Source organism: Diorhabda sublineata, chromosome 7, assembly GCF_026230105.1.
Source record: "Diorhabda sublineata isolate icDioSubl1.1 chromosome 7, icDioSubl1.1, whole genome shotgun sequence".
Lineage (NCBI taxonomy): Eukaryota > Metazoa > Arthropoda > Insecta > Coleoptera > Chrysomelidae > Diorhabda > Diorhabda sublineata.
The window spans coordinates 26,929,001-26,948,168 of record NC_079480.1 but is presented as its reverse complement, the minus strand read 5'-3'; the positions used below and the strand labels follow the sequence as shown (position 1 = coordinate 26,948,168).

Here is a 19,168-nt window from a genome sequence, read left to right as displayed (position 1 = left end):
AATGAATTAAATACAATAAGACGGATTATATTTCAGTTTCAGAGAAAAAAATGTGGCGTTTTATACACGATCATAGAACTTTTCAACAAATTCTACATTTTTCATTTCAGTTTTAGTCTATCTTTTCAAATAGCAGATGGGAGAGAGTGTGAACTTTATTATGAAAAAATGCCTTGTAAGATGCCATTCAGCTTGAAAAAACTGAATCTCTTCTATTCTATTCTTTCTGTTCCCCAAATAGAAATGTCAATTAATACAAAATTTGGTTAAAACAAAAGGAAATCCATAAATATGGAATTTTTGTAAGCACAATGATAAAATAAAAACAAAGAAAAATTTACCAGCGATCATAAAGAATATATACAAAATATACAAATCTGTAATTTAAATTCCTGCAGGGAGGCCGCCCATTAAGGAAATCACAATATTACCCAACAAATATGAAACAACACCGCTAGCATTCACGTTGCTATTTATATTGCTTGGAATTTATATATTCTTTATCGATAGACAGAAGTGCTTTCAAGCAACATCAAGTTTATGAAATCGTCTAAGCAGAACCGGCTTTACATGAATTTTTTCATGACCTGGTTCCCACTCTCCCCCATCTCTTTTTTGGAAGACTAAAACCTTATTATCGTATATAAGGTGCCCTCTAGTAATGGACCCAAAATTCTAAAAATAATTTCCACGTTATTCTTGGAACCAATATTACTTTAATTTTTCCCTGTAATATAATCCGGTCCTGAGATATAACCGATGGCTGTTCTTAATTGAAATCCGCTACATTTTTTTATCTTCACTCTAATGAAAATCTTTTGTTACATAATTTACGTGAAATTAACTTTTTTATGAGAAAGTAAAGTGATACGCTATTGTAAAAAAGGAAAACATTTTATAAATAAATATAAAAATGTATAATACCTACGAAAAAAATATAACAGCACTCAATAAGTCGTATGATTGACACACAGATGGCGCCACCATATTATGTTTATGAAGTACCACTTTGTGTAAAATTTCATGATATTTAGATTAGTCAGAAAGAAGTGACAGTCATTTACTCACAGTCGATCAAAAACAACAACGTGTTGATGATTCAGAGCAGGCCATGTCAACATATAAGAAATCAGATTTTTTGGGTCAATGGATCAACCATGGATGCATCATTTCACTCCGGAATCAAAACGATCATCATCTGAGTGCCTGCAGATGGTGGCACAACAATCAGCTGTTAAGGCTTCAGTATTTTCGGATACGCATGGATAATTGTTCGTCGACTATCGACGCAAAAGGGAGCGCGAATATTACGTAGAGTTGCTGGATTGTTTGAATGCAAAAATCAGGAAAAAACGGACTCATATTTCCAGGAAAAAAACCACTGTTTCTATCAAGACAATGTACCGATTAACAAGTCGATCAAAACGATGGTGAAATTGAACGAATTACTTCCTCATCCATCGTATAGTCCAGATCTGGATTCCAGTGACTACTGGCTATTCGCTGATTTCACAAAAATAGTCGCCGGTAAGAAATTCAGCTCAAATGAAGAAGCAATTGCTGAAACTAAAGCCTATTTTGAGGCAAACGGCAAATCCTTCTACAAGCACGGCATCGAGTAGTTGAAATGATTGTATTATTCTTGAAGCAGATTACATTGAAGAATAGAATCGATTTTTGGCAAAAAAGTGATTTTCTTAGTTAGTTACACGCGTGAGGGTTTATTTGAAAACAAATTAGACTTCACTAATGAGATAATACCATTGTGGTTACACATTTCTGATTGCATGCACTTTACCAAATTCAGAATTTCTATCTTTACTTGTATATGGGTGGGTTAAGAACATTTTGTTATAAAATAAACTCTAATTTTATGTAGACAATCACCTTCCAAGTATAGAAACTGAATTAAGCGAATTAAATAAACGATAAAAAATGAAATAACGTACTTTACCTTAAAAATAGTTGTGAATTTTGTCACCCATGGGATCCGATGAAAATTAAACAGTTTTCTGGATTAACAAAACAACACAAGAATAACCCACCGCCGATACTGATTTGGCAAAAAACGAACCGATGATTGTTATCACAGACACTGAACTGAAACAGATAACGGCTTACGTGGGGGTTAGGTGAGCAACTCCTAGAAGTTCACGGGGAAGGTCTACCTTGTGACGTCCACCAATTGACAAATAGTTAAAGTAACAGAGAAAATCAATCCATTTGTAAAAAGATGTCAGGTATTCATTTACGTGACGAGTTGCGTTAGATTTGATTGTTTTCCGATATCATTGTTGGCCTATTTCGACGAGATAACGAGTGTTTGAAATGGACGGTTTATTTAATAAACCAGTAGCGGCACAGACAGTTTTTCATAACACTAAACATAAAATTTTTATCAATAATAATTCGACGATAAATATATGAATGAATAATCAGAGACAATGAGATAAAACTAGAGTTGAAGGATACACACGAGGTACTATTAGCCGGTTTCCCACTATATCGCCATTAAGTTTTACGTCTCCACCAAGGTACGATACTTAATAGCTCATAGTTAGTAGGCTGTAAAGGTCTGTTGCGCTCATAGGCCTTGTGATAGCCTTGACGTGTTCCATTTAAAACTACCAAAGGCTAATGTCATTTGAAAAGCGAATAAGTCACCTTGGGTTGATTCTTTTAACTAGGCACAATGTAAGACTTAATATCAGGAGGAACACCAATGCTGTCGAGACGACTAAGAGCTCAACAGCCCCGAATCCTAAGACTACTCGACATCCAACTCTTCTCCACCCAGTGCTTCCAATCCGTAGGTCCCGGTAAAGCCTAATAAGAGGCAAAGAAGTTCCACGCTCATCCAACAACGAATTGGCTCCAAAAGCACTAAAGCTGCACACGCAGTAGGTCCTGGTGCTAACTACGGGAAATCGGAGGAATATGCGGCGATGCTATCATGCATTCTCCATCCGGCAGCGGAACCAAACCACTGCAGTTTCTCCCTCTTTGGCTGGTTATGAATCAAATTCCAATTCGTAAAACGGTTGAAGTCAAAGCGCCTGATCGGCTCTACAAAGGACATCGTTCTTTGGTGACCTCAAGTAAGTACGTCGTGCCTATTAGAAGGCTAGTTTACTTAAAGCTCTTAACCGCCCACTCAGGGCCCCTGAAAGGGCTACTGGAGCCTGTGTGCAAATAAGGATTTTGGCAGCCCAATTTTTTCTTGAAGACAGGAAGGTAGGTGCTTAAAATCTGAACTTTATTTATTTGTAGATTAAAATATCAAAATGGGGTACAGGCACGTTGTTTATAAATACTAGAAAATACCCAAAACTGAAAATTATATTTTTTTAAGGAATAATAACAGAAATATTGTCTACATATATACAGGGTATTCCAGGACTTGATGCAAAAAATTCTAGAGTGAGTAGATGGCGTGAAAATAATGCTGTGGAGTACGAGTTATATGCCTTTAAAGAAGAACATTATGAATTTTTAATGGATGATTACGTATGTCCATTTAGTGTGTTACGCGGAATAAATAATTCTACTCCTACTGTTTGAAGGCGAGGGGCGGCTCATGCCCAATAGTTAACACTTAGTAACTTCCACAGGAACAACCTGTACAATCTAAAGATAGAAAAATGGATTCTTTTGTTGATTTTTTGGCAAAAAGTTACTATTTATTTATCTCGATAAAATTTATGAAGAGACATTCTAAAGAAAATTATCAAAAATTGTAATTATTTATTGAAAATACTTACAGGAGATATTAAAACACAATCCGGCCGCGGTTTCTGCTCGTAACGAATTTTTAAATAAGATTTAAATAAGAACTAGCTAACGTAGTTGTTATTCGCCTTTGTTTTATTTCAAAGGAACCAGGAACCAGGAACCTTTTATTTACTTAGATGCAACTGCAGGTTCTCCCCAGTTTAGACGATAAATTGAAATATGTGCAGAACGATCCTCTATCATGCGGAGAAGTAATCCAAAGAACAGATCACGGATATTAAACACAAGTTTTTAAAAGTCATAGCACAATTTAGACAAAGGAGGTTGAACGCTTTAAAAGACAACTCGCAGTGGTTACAAGGAACCTTTTCAATTCCTAATGTTCCACCGCAGTTCAAGCCTGAACCTGGCCGAGCACAAAAGCGGATCTCCGAACGTTCTGAGAGAATTAAATAAAGATAAATACGACAACTCTGGTATAAGGACCCTATCAATGTTTGTTGAAGCCGATCTATCAAAGCTGCAATATAATAGTGAGAAGTTCGATTCGTTTATATTAGTTTAGAGCTTATTTACCGCATTAAAGTGATCGTAAGTTATAAAATTCGAAGATTTTGGAACGGAAACGGCCAAAATTTACGTTGAGAAGTATCCACCGCAGCCTATGTTCCCTACGCTCCATAAACTGCTTCTGTGCGATCCAATTGTGATTACTATCCAAAGAAACTGTAGCGGTAGAACTTTGGAAGCAACTGTTCAAAAGAGGCTTGCAGACTTGATGTATTGAACAACCAAGACTCAGAAGAATCTGCGGAAGAAGTGGAAAAGAAAGAGAGAGGATTTTGGCTGTCTGTAAGAGTCGAATAGTTTGCGCTGCGTGGGATATTGAGGTTACAAGGGAAGCAGTAGAAACCCAACCTATCGGAATCCCTTGGACCTTCTAAATTTATATATCAGGTAATATCAAGTTGTCGAAATTGAAGCAAAAAGTTGTGTAGAGGTTTGTAAATACCTCATTGCACTAACGAAAGACAATCGAATGGTAACTTGTGCTGCACACTAGTTGCGTCTCGGGGTTAAGAAGACCTGTAAGGGTCTATACTAATTACGTACGGGTTGATCATATTCTTATCTACAGGCTTTGGTTAGGTTAGGTCACAAAATTTCAACCAATTACATTAAATTCATCCCTATCCATAGTAGTTATCCCAATCAAAAGACGAGGTGTTACTTGAGATTCAGATGAGAACCATCCTGGGAAGTATAATTATTATTTAGTGTCACATTTCTTGGATGGTCTTTGGGACGCAACTCGTATGCAACCGTTACTTGCGATGAGAAATGGATTTATCCAAACAACCCGAATATAGAAAATCAGTGGTTCAATTTACAGAAACCCGAGGCAAAGAAAGGTAAATTCCAGCGGAAAAATAATAAAATTATGAAGGTTTAACTTAACCGAAAGTGGGTTCTCTTCCAGCAACACAATATCAAACCATATACTGCGAAAGTTATGGAAAATAAAATCGAAGAACTTCATGGTATTAAACTCCTACAACATCCAGCATTTAATCCCGACCTTGGATGGTCAGATTACTATTTATTCAGATCCACGGCGAAATTCTTGCGTGGGGAAAATGCAGCAATGACATTTAATGGTTTGACTAAGGTGTCAAAGTGCTTACTGATCGGTTGAGTTAAAACCATGGAACACGATGAGCTGTATTTCGTGTAAACATTGGAAACCGACATTATTTATGAGACACCCTCTGTATTTTGTGCCATTTCTTGAGGCAATCTGCTTCCCTTCAGGTAGTAGCTTAGTACGTCACTGTAATAAAATTTTATCGTTATCAAATTGCAGCATAGATACTTCTGTTATCATATTTTAACAATCTAGTTATGAAATCCACAAATTCCTGTTTATTTGTTCAGTGAGCTGGCTGGGCGGTTCCATTTCCGTCGATTATTTTAAGTAAACCAACTTGAACGCTATATTCTTAAATATTTCTTAGATCAGAGGTGTCAAACTCAATTTTGCAGATGGCCATATATCAAATTTTGAATTCGTCTTTGGGCCAGATTGAAAATAAAATAAAATGAACTTAATTTTTAAAATATTTTATTTATTAAATTATATAAGTATATAATATACGGTTGTTAAAAATCTTATCAAAACTATAAAAGATGGTGAGTTATTGTGTTGAGCTCGAGGATCCAGATACCTGACTTCTCTTGTTTTTGACAATTACGGAGCTCGATACAACAATTATGGATATCGCACGAGTACGACACAAATAAATGCACAATACCTTCACAATTACTACTTCGCAGTACAATTAAAATCCTTCTCCGACCGTATCGCTTCGATTACTCGACTCAACTGACTCACGTAGCGGCGACGCACCCGTTTTATATGGTTAAGGAAGGTTCTAGCCTAGACTTGAATAACGTGGAATATTCTATCGTTCTCGACAAAAATAAAAGGATATTTCTACTTGTTGCTAAGAGATAGCGATACTGTCTTTCTCTCTCGCTTGTCTAGGCACGCGCTGACCTTGAAATTACTTATCAATATCTGTAGAATTAAGAGCACGAGTATTTAAAACATCCGTAGAGGAATCGAATTAAGTCTAAAAGCTCTAAAAAACATGGTTCTTCTTTCTGTGACACATTGCGATCGCGGGCCTTACTGATACAGCCCAGGGGCCGGAAGCGGCCCGCGGGTTTTAGATAATAGTATATTCTTAACATTATAAAATTTTAAGACAAGGCAGGAAATTCAATTTTTTTTTTTAAATTAAGCGAGTATAATAAACAGTATTTTTTATTTGTAAGTATTTCAAAAATTTTTCGAAAGTCCTTATGATTTACTACCAGCAAACTAAAGATAATCTTTGAAAGCTATAAATTGCAAATAGTAGTTGAATAGAAAAGTTTTTAAATTTTCAACAGTATTTGAAGACACAACAGTGAAATTGGACGAACACTGACTTTTCTTGACAGTAGTTTTTTATATTTGAGGTTAGATAACTTCAAAAAAAGTGAAGTAATAAAAAAGTCGCTGCAAACTACGCAGGCGCGGTATCATCTTATTATTGTTCTAATTTCACGATGACACTGCTTTCACCATGATAGTCACAACAACTTAAGGAAAAGAGTGCATGAATAACAAAAAGCATCTTGTTGGTCCAAAGACTATACCGATTTTAGTGGTTAGATTTCTTTTTTTTTATTTTATTAGATTTTTCTTTGTTTTAGTATTCGTGTAAATGTAATTCCAATTGCAAAGAAATTCCTCGGGTCCAGAAAGTTGAAATTTTCGATGATTTTTATGCATTACAAGATAACACTAAACAAAACTCATTTCTCGTAAGTTTACTAAGCCTGGGCTTAGGAGAAGTGATTTTAGTTGAAAAAAAGAGACGATAAAACGAAAAACAGAAAATGTTCCAGACAAGTCGAGAATCTAGTATGTGAACAAACAAGATCTTAACTTTCATCGATTATACTTAGCTTTCAAGACAAACCATCCAAACTCTAAAATAACTTATCGATTTTTACTCCAATAATTTTAAATATAAATTTCCCAATTTACGTTTTCACCATCCTCGTAGCGATACTTGTAAACTTGCATGTTTAGTCTAAAAGTAATCCAAATGATTCCCAGATTAAGTTGCGTCAAAAAGTTGTCAAAACCATCCAAGGAGTGCGCTTGCTTCGTGATAATGCTCCAGTCTTCACTGCTTCGCTTTCCAAGGCCACACAGAGATTTGCACACCCACAAGATAGCCCTGATCTGGCCCCGTCCGACTATTTTTTGTTCGCAATTACAAAACAATAAATTTCAGTAAATAATAAAACATACTGCTTAGTTTTACTATCAACAATCATTATACAAATAATCCATCATAAAAACTACGTAATAGATCTGACGTCATTATCGTATTCTGAATTACCCATATCAGATTAGTTCAATTTATACTTAAAGTTAAGTATAGAAAACTAATTAACCGAAATGGAAATTTTCATGTCCGCAAAAATTTCGAACGTCTAAAGCTCGTTCTAATGTGAAATGTGACCCAACAAATCAACTAAATACTCCCTAATAGCCAAGGCGTATATATTCCGAGTCGCTCCCTAAAACGTTAGCCTTAAAATGATTTCTATTGTCTATGTCCTGACGTTTCCTTGAAATTTAGGTTACCTTGTAAAATTACCCGACATAAGCGTACTGGGATTATCGATGATAAATATTTATCTATTCCGAAACATTTAATATTATAACCTGTTTTTACGTCGAACTTTATCTTGTTGACTTACAATTTAAAACAATAAAGTCATTTGCCTCATTGTTTTAATTTAACATAGAAATACGAACATTCAATGGAAATGAGTTTTTAGACGATGCCATCTGAAAGTTGTTCGTTCTGTATTCATTTACATATACCGAGAGTTGCGTTTTGAGTGTTCCATGTAGTGAAAGTGACAGTTACGTACTGAAAAACACTTTCGGGACGCTCTGGAGTAGACAACTTTAACCTCCCTAAATGTGACTCTAGCCACTGCAATGTTGACAGTTGACAGTTTCACGTCGATGATTTTGCGTAACCTTAAATTTTTAATTTTAAAAAATTATTTGTTTTGTCTAAATTAATTAATAACAATGAATGATGATGAAAAATAAAACATCAGCTATGAAGAGTTATTCGATGTTGCCGGATAAATCTCGTGCAAGGTACGAAAAAAAACAGTACGAGTTCTTTATGACGTGGTGTCACCAGAAAAAGGCGAAAAATCCAACGGAAAACGTAATGCTCGCTTACTTTTCAGAAAAATCTAAAATCTGGAAAAATTTTACTTTATGGTCTACATTGTCGATGATTAAAAGTACTCTCGCATTAAAACAAGATGTTGACATCAACAAATATCCAAAACTCACCAATTTCCTGAAGAAATAAAACAAAGGGTACACTGCAAAAAATCAAAAATTTTAACCAGAGAAAATATAATAAGGGGTTTTCCAATAAAAGGTGTTATTTTGATATTCAAAGAAAAATTCCATTTTTTGAGATAAATGATCGGATGTTTATTTCATTATAAAGAGGAAGGTATGCCGTTAATAATGGAACACAACATCAGCCAAATGGCCACCATGACTGCGTTTACAGTACCATATCCTTTTCATGAAATTTTCCGTAACCAAATTGCAAAGCGGCTGCCCTATGTCCTCGATAGCCTCACGAATTCCATCTTTGAGGTGTTGAATCGATGCTGGACTGTTGGCGTAGACCTTATCTTTCACGTAGCCCCAAAGGAAAAAGTCGCAAGATGTTAAATCTTAAGATCGATGGTTTCGTTGCTTGGGTGGTACGTAGCGCCGTCTTGTTGAAAGTAAACGTTGTCCAAATCAATACCATCCAATTCCGGCCATAAAAAATCATTAATCATCTCTCGATAGCGCAATCCATTCACCGTAACTGTTGCTCCAGCCTCATTTTCGAAAAAGTAAGGTCCAATGACACCGCCAGATCATAAACCGCACCAAAAAGTCACGCGTTGAGGATGGAGAGGATTTTCAACAATAACTCTTGGGTTTTCCGAGCCCCAGATTCGCCAATTTTGTTTATTGGCGTAACCACCAAGGTGGAAATTTTTCGATGACATTCCGGATCATTTTCATGCATTTCAAGGACCCAATCAGCAAAGACACGACGTTGTTGATGATCGGCCGGCTTAAGTTCTTGTGTTAACTGAACTTTATAGGCTTTAAGACCCAAGTCTTTATGCAAAATACGGTGTAATGACGTTTGTGGAATGGCTAATTCCAAAGAACGACGAGGAATGGACAAACCTGGGTTTTCTTCAACACTTTGGGCTACAGCAGCAATATTCTCAGTTGTTCTTGAGCGACGTGCACGGGTTTTATTCTTCACATCACTAACTTGTCCCAACAGCTCAAATTTTTCCATCAATTCCTGTATTGCGGTCCGAGAAGGTGCTTCACCTCGACCCAAAAATGTTTTTAGTTTCCAAACTTTCACCATTTTTATAGTGAATTTTAATAATTTCAATGCGTTGTTGAAGCGTGTATCGTTCCATTTTCATTAATGGCGTAGTTTCTACTTGTCAATTGTCAAAAAAAGACAGCTTCAAAAATGATATTTACCAAAATAGCGGGCTTTTCAAAATAACACCTCTTATTGGAAAACGCTTGTTACATTCTCATGCGTCGTCTAAAAAATGTTGTGGTTGAAATACTACTTTGTTGGACTAGTAACACTTTCAGTCCATGGCATACAAATAACTATTATTTGGCATGCACATCTAAAATACAAGCCAGTCAGCGTTTTTACAATTTTTTCAAAAAAAAATTTAGGGTAGAATCAAGATTTCCAGGACACTTTTGGTCACTCAAACAACCTTCCTTATTAAAAGTAAGAACTGGAAGTAAATCATCTTATATTCCAGTAAACTCTTTGATTGAGATATGTATGGAAAAATTTTAATTAATAAAGCTTAAAAGAGGAAATAAGAAAATATTTTGCATTTCAATGGAAGAATAGAGGTCCCGGACAAATATTATAAATCCAGGACAAAAAATAAAGTTCCACGACACTTTCCAAGTTTCAGATTTTCCGGGAAACGCAGGAATCCTGCCTTGATATTTTTGAGAATCCCCTCGATCTGTATAAATAAGCGTACCTTCTTATTATTTATTGCAGGTAATTATTTTTTCAGTAGTCCTCAGGCAGCCGACATTTATGTATACAAGGTGTTCCGGGACTTGATGCCAAAAAATTCGGGAGTGAGAAGATGACGTGAAAATAATTCTGAAACATAATAATGTACGAGAGATTTTTTTTTATATCACAGCATTATTTCCATCTACTCATTTCCGAATTTTTTGCATCAAGTCCCGGAACACCCTCTATAATTATTCTACGAGGGTGGCAGACATCCCCCAATATGTCGCGGAAACAATGTACTTTTGATCATTTTCTTCAGCTTCATTTTTTAGTATGTCAATGTGACGAATACTTCAAGTGTTTATGACAATTGGTAGAACAAAATAGAAGTTCTATCTACTTGGCAGATTTATTTGAACATCTCGTATGCGTATTTAGTATGTAGTCGACACAGAAATTCATTCAACTTTGAAGCTGACGTTCAATCCATCTTTTGAACTATACTGAATATACTACTCAGAGCAGTACCTATCGATATTGGGGAGCTTTTTTTCAACTATTTTTTGTATCCCATCGTGAAATGTTGTTGCAAGTACCCAAAAAAAGTCCCTAAAAGTTTGGTCCCTTAATATTTATATCTACTACCTCGTATTTGTTTAAGGGAAAATATTTACATCCCTAGGTCGAGAACTCACTATTAATATTAAAGGCCCAAACTTTTTTTGAGTACCTGCAAAAAATTACACGATGGGACAGAAAAAAAAAGCATCCTAATAAATATAAGTTTATAAAAGTATGAATTTCAACCAATTTTGAGGCTTAGTTTCTGTTTGACAATCGTTTAATTGAGCCGTTGTGTGTACGGGCAGCTGAATTCAAACGTTGCGGTCAAAAACTGTGATAACCAACGATATTATCGAAAATGTTCACCAAATGGTACTAGACGACCATCGGATAGGGTTAGAGAGAATTACATATACTGACTGAAGATTTTTGCTTGCGTAAGCCATCTGCGAGTTTAGTTGTTTTTTTGCTTCGATTGATAACTATAGTTGAAACCTGGATCCATTACTAACCGACGTGTTTGAATTTTTTCCTGATTTTATCAGGTTAAGGCAAGGTTAACCTTATTAAAGAAATCCTCACGAGGTTCAAGCTAGAATCACATCAGGATAACCCTATTTAAATGAATTAATTTTTCATCAGCTTTTCCATCCTAGAAAGAAGAATATTTTTTAACACGGTATCTTGATTAAGTTCTCGCAAGGATTATATTAAGATAACTATTCAAAATACATTATCCTGAGGCACGTCCCCGGTTTGTTATCATTTAGGAACGGTTTTTCTTTGGCGATTCGTCTCTGAACAACTAAGTGATGTTTTTTCTGCCACGATTTCCAGTACTGTATGAGATATTTAGAATCACATCTAGTGCAGCTGTTGGATATGATTTCATGGCCCCGGTTGCACAAATGCAAGATTCCGAAGATACTTGTAGCTTGTTACTCCGTTAAAGGTTTTTTGTTTTCTATTGTAAGATCTACTGCTTTAAACCTTTTTACTTTCAATGATTGTAAATCTGATCAGTCTAGTTTTGCTTTTTGCTATCAGAGCCATTTCATCAACACAGACACATATTTCATTTGGTTGAAATGTTTAATGAATAAGTGGAGAGAATTATAAAAAGTGTTGCTGTTAATCACCTTTCCTCGCCCCTCTATTAATCTTGAACGGGTCACTTAGTTGTTGGTCTATTTTAACTTGACCTTTTGAATCTTTCATCATTATGAAGCTTTCTAGGTACTTCCAGGTCTTCAAGTGCCGCTGTTCCTTTGGATCTGTTGATGTTATTAAGGGCTTGTCTGGATCTATACTAAATTTTCCGATTTTAGTATCTTAATAAAGAACTTTAAGGTGTTTGGCAACATGATGCGTCTCTTATTATTTCAGATTGTTTTGTCACCTTTCTTGTGTATTATACACAGCACGCCAGTTTTTTTTAAAGTGCGTGATTAAATGTTAATAAAATATTTTCTACGGCATCTCCACCATATTTCAAGTCATCCCCTGGTGCTCTGTTGTTTTTCATTTTACTAATAGATGTCCATATAGCTATGAGAGAAAAACTTGTCGCCGTTTGCCCATTAGAGACCGTATAAAACATATGACTCACCCTGTATACATTATTAATATATTTTTAAAGAAATTTTTTGGTAATTATACACTTTCGCGGTCATCTGGTTTTTTGGCTCTAGAAAATCGAAAAATGGATGGATTTTAATGATCTTGGTCTCAAAATGTACCATTTTACGGCGGATTTATAAAAAAAATTTGTAGAAATAGCTGGAATGAAAATTTCTCATAGTTTTACTGTTTTAAATCGTGAAAAAACGGTTTTGCAAAATAATCCTTTACAAAAAATTATCTCATTATCAGATAAAGTTCTTATATTTTTTTTGTATTCTACATAAATTAATAAACAATTAAAAAAAATCCAAAAAGAATGATTTTTTCAGTTTTTATAGCTTAAAATGAAATCGATGAAAAACAATCAATTTTCGTGAATAGTTTCGTACTATATTCTATATAATCCGCCGTAAAATGGAACATTTTGAGACCAAGATCATTAAAATCCATCCATTTTTGGATTTTTTAGAGCCAACCTAACCTAACCTAACCTAACCAAAAAACCAGGTGACCGCGAATTACCTATTCGGTAATTATACACTTTCACGGTCACCTGGTTTTTTGGTTAGGTTAGGTTAGGTTGGCTCTAGAAAATCGAAAAATGTGTATAATTACCATAATTTTTTGTAAAGGATTATTTTGCAAAACCGTTTTTTTACGATTTAAAACAGTAAAACTATGAGAAATTTCCATTCCAGCTATTTCTACTAATTTTTTTTATAAATCCGCCGTAAAATGGAACATTTTGAGACCAAGATCATTAAAATCCATCCATTTTTCGATTTTCTAGAGCCAAAAAACCAGATGACCGTGAAAGTGTATAATTACCAATTTTTTTTTTGATTCGATGAATAAAACTAGAATTTAATAAACTTTTGTTTAACACGGTAAATGGAAAAGTGTTTTTAGAATGTTTCCCACTAACCTACTAATCCAAAATGTGTATCAACAAAATGTCGTGACATTTGATATATCCCCTAACAAAACTGATTCGATAGCGAAAGTGCTTTAAATTGACCCTTTAAGGGAAAAATGAACAATACGAACGTTAGAGAAACGTTTATATGAAATACTAACAAAAGGTTATGGAAATTATATTTAGAAAATTATCATAAAAAAACACCATAAAAAAATGAATTTTTCAAATATAATCTTTCAATACGTCAATTAAATAAATTCGCTTTCTACATTCATTGATAATCCTGTTTTATTAACAGAATAATCATAGTACAAACAGAATTACTGTACAAGGAATTAATCTCGTGATAAAACTAAAATATCAGGTAATAACAACGCAATTACATAAAACTAAATAACGCATTCTACTCGTACATAAAAATTGTTATCAGTCTGTTGCATTGTTGACGCCAATATTGGTTGCACGAGCTCTCGCGTATACACAATAAATATATATTTTGGAAAAATGTATATTTATTTTTTGTGATCTCCTTTCAGCTCTATACACTCCACTCCAACACCAACGATGTTCAATAAGTTCAATACCCTTTTTATAATAAGAATCGTCAATCTGCTCAAAATAGCCACTAACTGCCGACATCACCTCTTCATTATAGGAAAATCTTTGACCACCGAGTCATTTTTTCAAGTCTGGAAACAAAAAATAATCCGAGGAGGATAAATCTGGCGAATAGGGTGCATGAGATAGAAATTCAAACTTTAATTCGGATGTGTTGTTGTGCTGTAAGATTGACTGAAAAAACATATAGCTGCAAGTTATATTAGTATATTAATGATTAAAATTAATTACAGGTAATTGCGGCTAATTTTTACAGGGCAACTTCTGCTTAAGCCATTCCATACATTCTTAAGATTCCTTTCAAATTAATTTCATCAAAAAAACAGATACCTGCAAGATCAAGCGGTGGGATCTTAGACTATAACAACGTGGCGTCTTCAAATTTGAAATATGTATATGCTGTTTAGATTGTGTACTTTCTAATACGTGGTATTTTTCAAGCTACTACCGCCATCTCTAGGTCAGGCCAGGTATTTCTGGAACCATCCTCGTCAAAGAAGTCTTTTGATTATTCTTGACTAGAAACTAAATTTAAATGAAATAACGAGTCAAGAATAGTTGAATAGGCAGCAAAAACTGTTTGTCAGACATAAGAAAATCCCATTTTATGAGCTTTTTTAGTAAATATAAAGCTTTAGAAACAAGTGTTTCAAGTTCATTCCAAGGATCCAATATGTTTACTTAATTTTTCCATGTTGTTTCCTATTTCTGTATTCCATTTCCTTCTGGGTCTGCCTCTTCTCTTCTTTCTATTGTTAATTAGTATCCAGGATTCGCATACATAAATCAGCATTGGCTGACTGACTTGTATGAGGGCCGTTTTATTTTCAACCTCCGATAGGTTCTAAATAAAAGCCAAGTTCGTATAAAACAATAATTTTATTGCCAAAAGATTCGTAGACTCTAGGTTACTTTTCGTCATAACCACCGAAGAGATTGAGACATTTGTCATATCTGTGGACAAACTTTTCAAAACCCTCTTCAAATAAAGTTGCCGCCAATGAATTCAAATAGAGTACAAAACAGATATTGAAACTTCTGGGAATTCCGTAGACAAAGCAGTAATGGTGAATCTGCGGTTTTCTTTAACCATTCTGTCAACTCGTTGAACCAGGTCATCTGAAACGACATATTTGCGTCCTTGGTCCATTTCAGCATGCACATCATTACGGCTATCTTTCGCTAAATTTTCGATACCATTGACGCACAAGACCAGCACTCATGAAGTTTTTCCCATACGCGCGACTCATTCTCCGATGAATTTCTGCAGCACTATTGTCTTCAGCATGTAGAAAACGAATCACAATTCGCAATTCACACTTGGCGGGAGCATCAATAATAGCGGACATGTTTACGTAGCTATAGCACAACGCCGACTGACACCTGAATATCAACAATAGCGGGGTATATAGTGCGAGAGCTTCGCGGTCGCCTACAGCGCTACCCGAGTAACCTCTGCACGGAGCGATCGGAGGTTGAAAAAAAACAAAAACATCCAAGGGACATTATTTTTCAACGGGAAAAACTATTTAAATCGACGATAAGTTATGTAAACATTATACTAAAATTATTCAGTCCTTTTGTATGTAATTCTCTACATAGTCTTTACATAGTCTTTCAAATTTTGCAGGAAATACATTTTGGCGTTAATGGTTATGTATGTTGTTCGCTATAATATCTTGACATTGAATTGAATTGACACACCATCAATTTTTAATTGGACCTTAATCCATAATCGATATACTTTCAAGGAACAAGTTCTAGTATACGATTCCACTTAAATATTTATATAAATGAAGAAAGTGGGGTTATTATTAAAGATACTACAAGTCGCCGTCTGATATGAATATCAATAATTATACATCTGTATAGATTATGTTGAATTAAAAAATTTATAAATTTAAATCTCTAATAAACTGATATTTCCGTTGTAGTTAAAATTTATTGAGGTGCTACAAGAATATTAGACGTACATCAGTACACGTATCATTCCAGTCTTTGGAAATCAATAATGCAGAAATAATCACGCCTCAAAATTGCAACGTGATGTTAACTATTTAACTTGACCAATTCTAAATAATAAACTAACATCCAGTAGTCCTCAAAGTACAGTGTTATTCAAAAGTTTTTTTATTTTTTTTGGGCGATCATACGTGGGTGAAAGTATAATTTTAAGAAACAAGAAAATTATAATCTTCTTCAGAAAAATGATTTTATTTGTGTTGAAACCAAAGAAACACAAAAATTGTGTATGTCAGCTCCGACGCACGACTGGAGTTTACTCCTTAAGTTCGATAGTCTAACCAAACGCAAAAAGATTTTATTTAACTTAAAAAAGATTGGTTGATTATCAGAATATTTTGGGCTTCCTTCATTATTTTTTTTTAATCTGTAAGCTCGCTGTCTCTCGGCCGGAGTTTTTGGAGGTTTAGATTTTTTCCTAGTCAAAAAAATTAGAAAATTTATAAATGCATAATTATAAAAATTTTAACCGACTTTAAGAAAATTGATAAAAAAAGGTTTTTATAAACATTTTTTTAAATTATTATAATTAATTTTTTATTTAAAATATAATATTATCTTAATAATTAATAAAAATGGTTATAAAAAGATAATTATGTCACTAAATCTTTTACATACAATAATAAATAGTACCTGAAAATTATTTAAATAAGCTAAAAAATAACTTTTCGAAAGAAAATTATATAAAAACATTATTATAATGAGAAAATATTGTCGATTTTTCTGATAATATTATCGAATTATCTACTACAGTTGTTAATATTTAAAAATTATTTATAAAATAAATCATAATAACGCGGAAGAATTTATAGACATCGACAAAAAAATTAATTTTTGGTTAGGTTAGAAATTTTCTATTTTATGTGGATGCGCTCGATAATTCATATTGGGTTGATTATCTAATTTTATGTGTTGTTTTCAAATATATATTTATATGAACTACATCGATAATTATTAAAATATTTAATAAATACAAATTGTACATGCTCATACATATAATACATGAAATATAACGTACCTAGCAACCACGTGTTTGTTAGATGTTCCGACAATATCATCTACACCTCTTTCTGCCATAGTTATTTGAAAATACTTTCATTTCACTTTAGCGGAAAACAATGATAAAAATTAAAACTTCACAATGACAGCAATATAAGTATGTTGACACTGACAAATTAGAAAGTTGCGCACCAAAAACGTAACGAGGTCATTCATCGATAGATTTTACTCCTCGCATTTTTCTCATACCGGGCCCCTTTTATATGCAAATCGATTCTTAAGGAGTAAACTCCAAAAATGCAAAGCGCATACTTCGCATATTAAATGCATTTCTTTAAATATTTGCCTATATTCTTAGAAAATAGCATATTATGCATAATTGAACAAAGATGTGAGAAAGATGAGTTTCAACTCTGCTATGTTCAGCAAACTTATAGGTATTCCCAGTATAAAATTCAAAATAGGTCGTTTTCAACCGGTAACCCTGAGTTGTGTTGAGGGGACTGCATAGTGTATAGACCAATTTGTGTCAGCTCTTATTTATTTTCTGCTTTTATCAAATTTTATTAGTAAAATGTCTATAGTCAAATCTGTGTCAGTATAGATTAAGCTATACGCTAAGACCTACGTATGTCCTACTGTCCTACGTGGTCCTACAAAGGATGGTGCGAAATAGGTCAATAACTGTTATTTTTTTGGTACTTACAGAAACAAGTAAAAAGCAAATTCTTTTTTAGCAACACACACAATGAAAATACAAAAAAATGTACACAGTATTTCAGCTTTGATTTGTTTTTCTATAACATCACTCAATAAGACGGGAGACTGACATACAGATGGCGCCATCATTGTCAAATCCATATGACGTTTATGTAGTACCAGCTTTCAAAAGACTTTGTGTAAAATTATTCAGAAAAAAGTGACAGCTATTTATATGAAGCTACTTTTGTTATTTTCAAAACATTTTCATATGTTTATTTATCATTGCTTCTTGATAAAAAAATATATTCTAACGGATACACACGAGAAAACCAATTATTTACCCCACGGCCGCCTTGTACAAGCTCAGCAATGATTTGAAATGTGTTACTCGAGCTCTACTCCATCGAAAAGATCTCTCTAGACACCGATGATGGTGAACGTTCTGGTCCTGGTCGTCCATTTGAGATGGTGGTGAAAATATCAAAAAAGTCCACAAATTGGTTGTAAAGATATCAGAAGACAGTGTCTTTACAATTAAGCATGAAATCGATCAAAAACAACAACGTGTTGATGATTCAGAGCAGTGTTTGGCCATGTTAACATAATAAATCAGATTTATTGCATCGATATGTGACAATGGATGAAACATGGATCCATCACTTCAATCCGGAATCAAAGCGATCGTCATCTGAGTGAACTGCAAACGGTGAACCACGTCCGAAGCGCCCAAAGACACAACAGTCAGCTGTGAAGGATATGGCTTCAGTATTTTGGAATACGCATGGCATATTGTTCACAGACTATCTCCAAAAGGGAGAGACTATCAATGGCGAATACTACATAGAGTTGTTGGTTCCTTTGAATGCAAAAATCAAGAACAAACGATGCATATCAAAACCTCTGTTTAACCAAGACCAATTGACGACAACGATAGGTAAATTGAATTGACTACTGGCTATTTACTGATCTCAAAAAAAGCTCGCTCAAATTAAGAAGCAATTACTGAAACTGAAGTATATTTTGATGCAAAAGACAAATCTTTCTACAAGCATCAAGAAGTTAAAGAAACGTTGAAATGATTGTATTGCTCATGAAGGAGCTAACATTGATGAATAAAATCGATTTTTTGCAAAAAAATGTCTTTTTCTTAGTTAGTCAAACGACTCTTTGAGTGATTTGTTATACATACTTATGAATCTCGTAAAAATAACAGATATCGACCGATTTTTAGTTGTAAAATGAATTTTTGCTATAAATGATTAAGTTATTCCAAATGTCAAATATATTATTTTATTCGTTG

At 34.1% G+C, this 19,168-nt stretch overlaps 1 protein-coding gene across 4 annotated transcripts in view; it reads right to left on the bottom strand.

Annotated features, from left to right (window-relative positions):
* The window catches only part of LOC130446293 (probable phospholipid-transporting ATPase IM), an 80,740-nt gene that overhangs the window by 50,790 nt on the left and 10,782 nt on the right, over window positions 1-19,168 (bottom strand). The window contains exon 1 of one of the 4 annotated variants that reach the window (XM_056782451.1): window positions 1,955-2,252. The exons of 2 other annotated variants lie outside the window; for them this stretch is intronic. The gene's annotated coding sequence lies outside the window, so the exon portion shown is untranslated. Of the gene's footprint in view, window positions 1-1,954; window positions 2,253-19,168 lie in introns of those variants that run through there. One more of the 4 variants, XM_056782449.1, reaches the window with a different exon arrangement.